An 8,812-nucleotide genomic window follows, 5' to 3' on the forward strand; every position below is an offset into this window, starting at 1 on the left:
TGATCCCAGTGCAGTCTCACAAAGTTGCATCAATAATGTCATAATGAAATCATGAAAAACCACCATAGCCCATACTGCTTCCCTGTGGTGATCTGGGCACCCTTTCCAACCATGTACATACTGTATGTCCACATGGTACCGTCTCCATTCAAGGACTTGACAACACCCCCTGTTACAATTCATGCAAGATAACCACACTGCAGTTTCACTTATACCCTGTTCAAACTGCTAAACTGAGCTTTACTGCACCGCCCTGGTTGCCTGGCAAGCATACAGATGTAGGAACTTAATTTGATCACCCTGACATTGTTTTACTTGAGGTGTATTTGAGATTTAAAAAGGCTTCAGAAGTTTGCAATTTCTATTTAAACATTTCAGATTTAATTTTCCCTTACAAAATAATTATCAACCCCTAAAAAAAATCTCCATTAATTATAATCCACATTATAATTAAAATGTCCTGTTGCTGCAGGATTTTTTTGCTGGACAATTACCTTTAACTATGTGTAATTTCTGAAAAAAGATAGAGTTGGTGATGTGCCATCATGGTTATTACAGTATATTACCTGTACAATAAAGTTAGAATGAGCTCACAACTTTGAAAACTTTTTGTTGGCTATTCCCCTTCACAAACTTTTGGCAGTGACTACCTTTGGCATAACATTATCTAAAAGACGTACACATAGCAATGAGTAAAGTACATCGAAAAAAATCAAAAGAAAACTGCAAACTGAATAGGAGACCAAACAAGCAGCAAACAAAGAAGAAAGGCTTTTGAAAAAGTAACAATTTTTTCATAAAATTATATCGTTTTCTTAGCTAGCTAAGTTGTTTACCTGTTGCTAGGCAGTTGCTAGGGACATTCCTGGAAGAAGCTAGCTAGCTAACAAGGAGTGTCTAGTTGGCAGAAGAGAAGGGACAAAGAAGGGACAAAGTGGGACAAAATAAGGACAGAAGAAAAGGGAAAGGGGGGAAAAGGGACATTAAGGTGAAGCAGTCCTCTAAAGACACAAAAGACAATAATACAAGAAACAACACTTCTATTGCCTCTCCCTCTACGATACGCACTTCCGGGTTGGAGCGAGTAGTTGCATTCCGCTTTGCTCCACAGGTAGTATAACATTTCATTTCATTACAGTACAACAGTTTGATTTGTTTGATCTTAGCTGGCTACATAGCCGTCTTTGTATCCAAGATAATTGTGTAGTCTAGAGTAATTGTCGAGGTTACCTAGCCAGTTAGAGGTTACCTAGCCAGCTACACTTTCAAACAAAGTCAACAACGCAGCCACTGCTAGCTAGCCTATTTCACCAGCCAGCAGTACTATATCATTTTAGTCAATAAGATTTTTTGCAACGTAAGCTTAACTTTCTGAACATTCGAGACGTGTAGTCCACTTGTCATTCCAATCTCCTCTGCATTAGCGTAGCCTCTTCTGTAGCCTGTCAACTATGTGTCTGTCTATCCCTGTTCTCTCCTCTCTGCACAGACCATACAAACGCTTCACACCGCGTGGCCGCTGCTACTCTAACCTGGTGGTCCCAGCGCGCACAACCCACGTGGAGTTCCAGGTCTCAGGCAGCCTCTGGAACTGCCGATCTGCGGCCAACAAGGCAGAGTTCATCTCAGCCTATGCTTCCCTCCAGTCCCTCGACTTCTTGGCACTGACGGAAACATGGATTACCACTGATAACACTGCTACTCCTACTGCTCTCTCCTCGTCTGCCCACGTGTTCTCGCACACCCCGAGAGCTTCTGGTCAGCGGGGTGGTGGCACTGGGATCCTCATCTCTCCCAAGTGGACATTCTCTCTTTCTCCCCTGACCCATCTGTCTATCGCCTCCTTTGAATTCCATGCTGTCACAGTTACCAGCCCTTTCAAGCTTAACATCCTTATCATTTATCGCCCTCCAGGTTCCCTTGGAGAGTTCATCAATGAGCTTGACGCCCTGATAAGTTCCTTTCCTGAGGATGGCTCACCTCTCACAGTTCTGGGTGACTTTAACCTCCCCATGTCTACCTTTGACTCATTCCTCTCTGCCTCCTTCTTTCCACTCCTCTCCTCTTTTGACCTCACCCTCTCACCTTCCACCCCTACTCACAAGGCAGGCAATACGCTTGACCTCATCTTTACTAGATGCTGTTCTTCCACTAATCTCATTGCAACTCCCCTCCAAGTCTCCGACCACTACCTTGTATCCTTTTCCCTCTCGCTCTCATCCAACACTTCCCACACTGCCCCTACTCGGATGGTATCGCGCCGTCCCAACCTTCGCTCTCTCTCCCCCGCTACTCTCTCCTCTTCCATCCTATCATCTCTTCCCTCTGCTCAAACCTTCTCCAACCTATCTCCTGATTCTGCCTCCTCAACCCTCCTCTCCTCCCTTTCTGCATCCTTTGACTCTCTATGTCCCCTATCCTCCAGGCCGGCTCGGTCCTCCCCTCCTGCTCCGTGGCTCGATGAGTCATTGCGAGCTCACAGAACAGGGCTCCGGGCAGCCGAGCGGAAATGGAGGAAAACTCGCCTCCCTGCGGACCTGGCATCCTTTCACTCCCTCCTCTCTACATTCTCCTCTTCTGTCTCTGCTGCTAAAGCCAATTTCTACCACTCTAAATTCCAAGCATCTGCCTCTAACCCTAGGAAGCTCTTTGCCACCTTCTCCTCCCTCCTGAATCCTCCTCCCCCTCCTCCCCCCTCCTCCCTCTCTGCTGATGACTTCGTCAACCATTTTGAAAAGAAGGTCGACGACATCCGATCCTCGTTTGCTAAGTCAAACGACACCGCTGGTTCTGCTCACACTGCCCTACCCTGTGCTTTGACCTCTTTCTCCCCTCTCTCTCCAGATGAAATCTCGCGTCTTGTGACGGCCGGCCGCCCAACAACCTGCCCGCTTGACCCTATCCCCTCCTCTCTTCTCCAGACCATTTCCGGAGACCTTCTCCCTTACCTCATCTCGCTCATCAACTCATCCTTGACCGCTGGCTACGTCCCTTCTGTCTTCAAGAGAGCGAGAGTTGCACCCCTTCTGAAAAAACCTACACTCGATCCCTCCGATGTCAACAACTACAGACCAGTATCCCTTCTTTCTTTTCTCTCCAAAACTCTTGAACGTGCCGTCCTTGGCCAGCTCTCCTGCTATCTCTCTCAGAATGACCTTCTTGATCCAAATCAGTCAGGTTTCAAGACTAGTCATTCAACTGAGACTGCTCTTCTCTGTGTCACGGAGGCGCTCCGCACTGCTAAAGCTAACTCTCTCTCCTCTGCTCTCATCCTTCTAGACCTATCGGCTGCCTTTGATACTGTGAACCATCAGATCCTCCTCTCCACCCTCTCCGAGCTGGGCATCTCCGGCGCGGCCCACGCTTGGATTGCGTCCTACCTGACAGGTCGCTCCTACCAGGTGGCGTGGCGAGAATCTGTCTCCGCACCACGTGCTCTCACCACTGGTGTTCCCCAGGGCTCTGTTCTAGGCCCTCTCCTATTCTCGCTATACACCAAGTCACTTGGCTCTGTCATATCCTCACATGGTCTCTCCTATCATTGCTATGCAGACGACACACAATTAATCTTCTCCTTTCCCCCCTCTGATAACCAGGTGGTGAATCGCATCTCTGCATGTCTGGCAGACATATCAGTGTGGATGACGGATCACCACCTCAAGCTGAACCTCGGCAAGACGGAGCTGCTCTTCCTCCCGGGGACGGACTGCCCGTTCCATGATCTCGCCATCACGGTTGACAACTCCATTGTGTCCTCCTCCCAGAGTGCTAAGAACCTTGGCGTGATCCTGGACAACACCCTGTCGTTCTCAACTAACATCAAGGCGGTGACCCGTTCCTGTAGGTTCATGCTCTACAACATTCGCAGAGTACGACCCTGCCTCACGCAGGAAGCGGCGCAGGTCCTAATCCAGGCACTTGTCATCTCCCGTCTGGATTACTGCAACTCGCTGTTGGCTGGGCTCCCTGCCTGTGCCATTAAACCCCTACAACTCATCCAGAACGCCGCAGCCCGTCTGGTGTTCAACTTTCCCAAGTTCTCTCACGTCACCCCGCTCCTCCGCTCTCTCCACTGGCTTCCAGTTGAAGCTCGCATCCGCTACAAGACCATGGTGCTTGCCTACGGAGCTGTGAGGGGAACGGCACCTCCGTACCTTCAGGCTCTGATCAGGCCCTACACCCAAACAAGGGCACTGCGTTCATCCACCTCTGGCCTGCTCGCCTCCCTACCTCTGAGGAAGTACAGTTCCCGCTCAGCCCAGTCAAAACTGTTCGCTGCTCTGGCACCCCAATGGTGGAACAAACTCCCTCACGACGCCAGGTCAGCGGAGTCAATCACCACCTTCCGGAGACACCTGAAACCCCACCTCTTTAAGGAATACCTAGGATAGGATAAAGTAATCCTTCTAACCCCCCCCCCCCCCCCCCCCCTTAAAAGAGTTAGATGCACTATTGTAAAGTGGTTGTTCCACTGGATATCATAAGGTGAATGCACCAATTTGTAAGTCGCTCTGGATAAGAGCGTCTGCTAAATGACTTAAATGTAAATGTAAATGTAAGCCTATTTGACATTATCCTTGTAAAGAATTTCAGGAAAGAGTGGCAGACCTCTATATAATAGATACATTGAGACGTGCAACAGCTTCAGCAAATCACAGAATAGTGGCTAAATGAAACACTGTAGGTGTTTGGGTAACCAAAAACACTGTTGCTAGTTGGAAAATTTTACAGGAAGTACTGTGTTTTATTTTTTTTAACAGCCTATCAGGTAAGTTTTTGACTTCAGACCTGCATATTGGTACATATTTTTTTAAGCATTTATCCACAGGACGAACCTGAAGTTTGAGCTACACACCACGATGATCAGAATCGGTGTTGTTGTGGTATTATTCAGTACAATATGTAAGTTTTGCAATTCCTACCTTGACTTGTCTAACCATAATGTGATTCTGTTCTGTTCACAATGTAAGAATTGGAGGGGGAAATAGTTTTTATGGGGTTTCTGATACTGTTCAGTTTCCTTCAGTCCTACAGTCCTCGCTCTTCTCATTAACCTAAACTTTTACATTGTTTTTGCATTTTTAGATGTGACACAATGCAACAATGTTCCGCGGCATTTTCAAGTTCAGCGGGTTCAAATTGGTGACCAAGTGATTCTCTACTGTGTTTTCTCAAAGCAAGTATACAATGAGGGAAACGTGTTCTGGTTCAAGCAAGTAACAGGGGAAATTCCTCAGGTTGTTGCAAAGATGCAGAAAAATCAGTCAAGGCCTGAACTGCACAAGGAATTTAGAAATTCACATCTTAGTATGGAGAAGGCTCAAGCTGACGGGATATATCGTCTTACAATCCAAAAGATGGAACCAACGGATGAAGCTATTTACTATTGTGTCTATATCACAGACCGTGAAGTCAACTTTATCAATGGAACTTTTTTATTATTAAAAGGTAATGTGATGATATTAATGCCCTTTATTTTTTGTTCAGGGTTCTTACATTGTCATATGTTTTCTATGTCTGTATGTTATTATTGTATTGCATTGCATTTTAGAAAGTGTTGTTTCAAATTGATTTATATGAAACCTTAAATGTACCATTTAGGCAAGAATCACCAGAGGTCTGATTACAAGACCGTGGTACAGAGGTCAGTTTCTGACCCATTCCACCCTGGAGAAAATGTGACTCTGCAGTGCACAGTGCTCTCTGAGACCTGTACAGGAGAACACAGTGTGTACTGGTTCAGAAATGGATCAGGAGAATCCCATCCAGGAGTCATTTACACCCCTGGGAACAGGAGAGATGAGTGTAAGAAGAGCCCTGAGACTCCATCTCCTACACAGAGCTGTGTCTACAGCCTCTCCAAGAACAACCTCAGCCCTTCTGATGCTGGGACTTACTACTGTGCTGTGGCCTTATGTGGGGAGATCCTTTTTGGTAAAGGAACAAAATTGGACCTGGCCAGTAACACGGAAGTGAATGTGTCAGGTAGAATCAGGTTAATTGAAGTGTACAGATGTAGGATCTTAATTTGAGCCAGGTCGCTTGAGTCAGGAAAATAATCCTGCAGTAACAGGAAATGTGGATTATTATGTGGATTGTAATTAATGGACATTTTAGTAAGGGTTAACAAATTTTTTGTTAGAGCAAATCAAGTCTGAGATTTAAAAGTGGAAATTACAATATTTACAAGCCTTTTTATAACTCCAATACACCACAAGTTTGCATTTCCTGCTGTGCAGGAAAGTTACCAGTAACAAAAGACTGATCAAATTAAGATCCTACATCTGTAGGCCTAATGTTTTATAGTGCATCATTATGTTATAGTGCCAATATATGAAAAATATCTGGCTATCAATTTTTATAAATTTTTCTTGAGTAAAAATGTTAATATGTACTTCATGACATTCATTTTTATGTTTGTTTCAGAAATGGCTCTGGTAGTGGTTGTTGTAGGTTTGACAGTGGCGTTGGTGTTGTGTGGGATTGGGATCATGTTCCTTGCCTGCACCAGTCGAAAAGAACAAATCTGTGAAAATTGCAAAGGTAAGCAATATGATTTTGAAAACATGCTAGATATCTTCTGCTGTGCTGAAGTAACATTCGTTTTGAATTGCTATGGGAAATGATCTTGCCTTTTAGTCACTGTCTGATGAAAACCTTGTAACTTTCATTTTTCTTTACATTTCTTGAAAGCTGTAACGCCCCTCAATGTACTCTGAACATTTCATGACTCTAGGACCATGACAATGTATTTAAAAAAGCTTCTGAAATGTCATAATTGTATGTTCTTTAATGGGAAAAGCAGTAAAAAAAAAAAAAATCCTGGAAAGTTTCTGTTTTGGTGATAAGATGTTTTCAACAGACAGCAACGCTTTATTAGATTTGTTCTTCTTCTGTTGAAGCAGTAGGTGCCTCTCAGGTTGGCAGACATGACAGATTACGGGGAGAACAGGTATATTTATATTGTGAAATGGTTTGATTCCAACTTTAGGTTGAAATCCCCCAATAGCTCATGATAACCCTTGAAAACTACTCTATGTGATGAATATTGAGCCAGTAATTATCTATTTTCCAACCAATATGTGGTCATGATATAAACTTTTTTGTTTCTATGAACATAACCATGTGATATGAACAACATGTATCTGACAAGTATTTACATGTAATAATCATGGTGTTTCTATGTTTCTAAAATGTGTTCCTCGTTAGGATCAAGATGGAGATACGTTGAATTATGCTGCATTGAATTTCTCTGAGAAGGAAACTGAAAGAGGGAGAAAGAAGAGAGAAATGCCACAGGAGAGTGTGTACTCTGATGTCAGGTATTCAGACTGGGAGTGAACTTCGTTTATGTGCAGAGGAACTTAGCCAGTGAACTTAGCTGAAACATTCTAAAATGTAGTGTTAACAACACTTTTTTATTTTAAATGTTAGTCAGTGGCCCTTGTACAAAGATAATTAGAAAATATGAGAATATGACAATGTAATAAATGTTTGATAAAAATCATGATCAATCAGAACACAAATTAACAAATTGAAAGAAAAGCATTGTTTTTCTAAAAAGGGACATGTTTCTCTAAAAAACATATTTTAGTATTTTGTTTATTAGTACAGTGTTGATAAAGTCCCAAACAATTGTGAATGTCAGCAGTTAACAAAATAGAGCACTTTCTGTAAACATCTAATATTGTGTGATGAACTTGTGTTTTGAATCATACGCTATTTAAATCATCGTCATCATCATCACACTTTTAGCTTTGTACTGAAAGTGCTCTACTCTTGTCAAACTCATGATTTAAGACTAGACAGGTACCCTTGGATCCAGACCACATGACCAAGACATGCTTATCGTGTTCTGCTGAAGCTCTTTTTTCATTCTTGAAATTCTGTTTCTGTTTGGATTACAAAATAAATGGTTGTAAAGCTAAGGGGCGGTGCTGTAGAGCTGTGTGGGTGGCTGTTTGAGTGAAACAGATGTGGAGGAGTAGCAACCAGTGTAATAGCACAGCCCACTCATTTATTGACGTTAAGAACGTTAAGAACATAAAAATAGCCTCCCCAGATGCATAGGTTCTGCCTGGTCTTATAGACTAGATGTAACATAGTAAAAGTACATCCGGGGCCCTGATATTAGTATGATATGTTACGTTTGGTATGGTTACATAAGAGCAAATATTACGTAAGGCAAAAATGAAAGGAGGGTGGTTGGTCATGGTGGTTGGTCAGGGTGGATGGCAAGCGTTGAAAGCGAATGTCTAGCAAACCAAAGGTTGCATGTTCAAAACTCATTGCTGACAACTTCAGAATTGTATCTAATTAGCAACTTTTCAACGACTTTTTAGCTATTCTGCCACTATTTAGCATGTTAGCTACCCCCCCCCTAACCCTAACCTTAACCCTTACCCTTCCTCAAACCCTGAACGTAACTCTTTAACATAACTCTTAACCTTAACCCTAACCCACAGCCTAACTAACGTTAGCCAGCTAGCTAACATTAGCGTTAGCCAGCTAGCCACCTAGCTAATGTTAGCAAATTCGTAACATATCATACAAATTGTAATTTTATAACATGTCAATCAAAAGAGATGATGGACATCGACAAATTGATTCATACAAAACTGATTTACTAACAGAATAATACAAAATGCTCTGAGACCAGGTTGATAGATTAGACTGATGATGTATCAAATCGATTCCCTTTTCGCGCTATGAGCCAAGCTGTACTGGGCTGGCCTGCGTACACATCCACCATTGTTTCTAGAACTGTGCTGGAAAGGACAGATCTGTGAAAAGAATTGATCTGAGCCTGCCC

The sequence above is a fragment of the Salvelinus fontinalis genome, unplaced genomic scaffold (genome assembly GCF_029448725.1).
Source record: "Salvelinus fontinalis isolate EN_2023a unplaced genomic scaffold, ASM2944872v1 scaffold_0750, whole genome shotgun sequence".
Classification (NCBI taxonomy): Eukaryota; Metazoa; Chordata; class Actinopteri; order Salmoniformes; family Salmonidae; genus Salvelinus; species Salvelinus fontinalis.